The sequence below is a fragment of the Rousettus aegyptiacus genome, unplaced genomic scaffold (assembly GCF_014176215.1).
Source record: "Rousettus aegyptiacus isolate mRouAeg1 unplaced genomic scaffold, mRouAeg1.p scaffold_m13_p_4, whole genome shotgun sequence".
NCBI classification, from domain to species: Eukaryota; Metazoa; Chordata; class Mammalia; order Chiroptera; family Pteropodidae; genus Rousettus; species Rousettus aegyptiacus.
In genome coordinates, this window is record NW_023416307.1 from 106,865,724 (window position 1) to 106,869,570 (window position 3,847).

The following is a 3,847-nucleotide window of genomic DNA, read 5'->3' on the forward strand; positions in this document are numbered from 1 at the left end:
TTATAATTACCATAGCAAAGCACAACATACATACTAAAATAATGCTTGACAATTACGTGATCATACACATCCTTGTCTCCATGGTTGTAAAACATTCTGTTACCTTAAAAGGTGAGTTTACGAGGCTCACCAAGGTAACTCAACTTCTTGTTTCCTAGAACCATTGTTTAAGCAAACTCAGTAGCTATGTTATGGCTTCTAGCTATGTGACTTCTTCAGTGCCTCATAATGGCTTCCATCATGTCTCAAAATGGTCCCAACGGTTGGAGAAGAGGTAACTCACAGGTCTTGGGCCAGTTTCTTGGCCAAATTTTTGTTTGGCTCCTTTCAGCCCTATTCTCAAGTAGGACTTTCTCTTGGCCTGCTGAGCCCAGTTTTACCAAGGATCTTGCTGAGCCAGTTTACTGAGAATCTTCCCACACCTGAGTCCTAGGCACACAGAACTATGACCTTTCCCTGCATTTTCCACATATGTTTCTGCCTTCACATATATGTTGTCTTTCTTGAAAGAAAGGGACTATTTCACCTTATCTGTTCTATAACCTCCAATTGGGAGTAACTTCCTAAAGGATTTCAAGGAATATCTAGAATTATCACTAGGCAGATTTTTGAAGACATCCACAAGCACTTTTTGAATGCTTATGATGTGCAAAACACTCTTTTCAGTGCTAGGGATCAGAGGAGCAGTTTTCTCAGTTTGCGTTCCTCCCCAAAGAAGATCCTGAAAAAAGGACTTAGGTAAAACAAGTTTATAGGAAGGCAATCCTAGGATACAAAATGAGGAAACTGGGAAGTGAATTGAGGAAAGGAGAAAAGGCAATAAAGTTATATGGCTAGATTACCACCGTGGGTACCTGGGGCTCAGTCTTGCGGGGGCCTTCTAAGAAGCTGTGATAGACAGGTCTTATAGTTGTAAGGGTGGGGAGGCTAGAAATTTTAGTCATTAATTTCCTTTCCCCATTGGTTGAGAGTTGTCCCTGAGTATTTTACCTCTCCTAACGATTTGGTTTCTCCTGCTTGCTACAAAGCAAGCTCCTGGGGCTCCAGAGAAGAGAGATATGTATACATGAGGTAGGAAGTTGTTAGTGTGCTGGAAATAGTCTGCTGAGGTTACAGGTGAACTCAGGTGTGCTGAGAAGATATACATTGGGCATCAGCATCACCTGCTGCAGGGTGACTCTTTAACTTATGTGGCATAAACATAGACCAATCAGAATAGATGTTGAGTGTGAACATTTGCTGTGGACGTGTTAATGAATGCATATGTCAGCACTCCTTAAATTACATCTCATTTCTCAGGCTGAGGTGCTCCAGGACTAATTGACAAGATTTCTGTGGTGACATGCTCTTCCAGAGCTTTGACATTAGCCCCAAGTTAGCTCAGAACAGTTGAAATGAAGATCAGAAACAATATCATAATTAAGTTGGTTTTGTGAGTGGCACAAACAAAAGCTTCCCACTTCTCTTAGTTCAATCACCTGCCCTTAACTTAATTTCAAAAGAGTTTCAAGAGTCAAGAAGCCCTAGTTCCTTCCCACATGGTCACCCCAGAGATTAGAAGTGATTTGCATTCTTTACCTCTTCTCCTTTCCTGATTTCAGAGTAGGGGCTGGGTAAAGAGAAATCTAGCATGGACAACTCATGAGCGATGAACCACTTTACTTAGCAATTTAATGCCTTCACTATTCACACAAGCTTTTTAGGGGGAATCAAAACTCTTTTCTTGAAGACCAAAGTGTCAGAGAAATCGAAGATACTTTAGAAACTTCTTTGTGGTTCTCTTTTTCCTACGTTTAATTCCATTATTGATTTTCATTAAGCCCTTCAGTCACCCCCAGTATCTACAGTTTTCTTTCCTTCAAAGAAAGGGATTTTGAGAAAGCAGACAGTTCCAAGCATTTATAGACCATTAGAGATGTGGCAGCCTATGACCAATAAACCTTCATTCTGAGCCTGAGGCCTCCTCTCTATGGGAGTGGGGGAGGCATGGGCTGGGGGGGGGGCAGGTGGTGAAAGGTCCAAAGATTCCCAGGATTAACCTTTTCTGCCATGGGCTGAAAATCCGTTTGAAGTTCAAGTATATCTTTAAGGCAAAGAAAGTACAAGAAACTAGAATAAGAACCAGATGAGCCTAGTGAAGGTACTTTGAATGTATAGATGAATCATTGAATTTTGAAATGGCTTTATCTTTTAAGTAAAAATTCACCTTGAAGAAAATGGCTAAGCTGACTGAGGTCCAAAAATCAGCAAGACATAGGAGTGCTCATGTGACTCTGTCTCAGATAATCACAGCTGGCAGGGGTTCCATGTTCTGGGTTCCTCTGTCTTAATGGATTGTCCACTCTGTGTGGGCTTCATCAGCCCCTAAACAAAGGGGATACTTTATTTTTTGTGTCTTTAATCTTAAGAATATTCTCTGCACTGCTTGTTTGCTGGTTCTGAGCTAAACTGGAGTGAAAGCAATCTTCAATTAAGTCTGAATTTCTTTTCTCACAATTACCATTAGGACACACTGTGTTTTCTTATTTCAACATCACATTGACCTGCATCTAAGCAGATATCTTAAAGTTTCCCTTCCTCCATATTCATTCAATATCAGTTAAGCACTTACTATATTCTAGTTGTTATTCTAGCTGTTGAGAATACTATACAAGACAGGCTAAGCTCTGGCTCTTAAAGATGCTACTTATAGGCCAGTAAATGACCATAGGAATTGTGTGACTTATGTGACACTTTCAAAACATATATAAAGCATATCAACATGTTTTTAATCTAAAAAGCATTGAGAAATTATCAGATTTTCTTTTTTTCTTATCTCTCTCTCTCTCTCTCTCTCTCTCTCTCTCTCTCTCTCTCTCTCCTCTATGATATCTTCTGCTTATAGATGTTTAGCTGTGTATTGGGCTTATGCCACAGAAGGTCAAAGACAGGTAAAAGAGACAAGTTTTTAAATTATTAAAATGTATCTGTATGCTCACTGGCACCTTGTTATAATTTTCTTTAAAAAAATAAATTTGGTTTTTATCAAAGAATATCAGAATAAGGAGGGATTTGGGGAATGTCTGGTCATAGTGGCCCCTTTTACTGAGTAAGGAAGAATCTGAGACCCCAAGGCGAGGGGCAAAAGCAAAGTTATGAAGAAAACTCATGGTTCTGACACTCACATCAGCATTTCTACCACTCCACCCAGCGTATGCCATAGTCACCCTCCCAGGGCCTCTGCCATCCACACTTCCCTTCTTCCCTGGCCTCCTTTCTGCCATTTGCATTTCCTTCAAGAAAAACAATAGTTACACAGATTTTAAAATTCCATTGCCTTTCCCAAAGGAAGAAATCCCTGAAAAATTCAACCTAAATAACATAGAGAGGCAAAGAAAACATTTTATATTGTCACTGTTTTTCCTCTTGATTATCTTTGGGTTCTAAACATGTGAAATGCTACTTGCTGCTGCTGCTTCCTCTTCCAACTTCTTCTTTTCCTCCTTATTTCAGAAAATAATTTACTGTAATCAGGTGTAAGCCTTAACCAATGGAGAAGCTGTTTTTTGAGTAGTGTTATATCCACTCATGTCAGAATAGAAAGATGCTAGATTGAATTCCGGGTTTTATCTGCCACTTATTGCCATGTGACTCTGAGTAACTCATTCAAATTCTCTGAATTTTATTCTCTTTTGTGAAGCATAGATAACACCAATCTTAAAGTTGTTTAGAGTATTAAGTAAAAGGCTATCTGATAATACTTGAGTGTAAGTGGAAGCTTGCATCATAAAAATAATGATGATAGTTTGTCGAGATTTAAGCAAATTAGACTGGATATAAGACATGTATATAGACCCACTTTGTATTT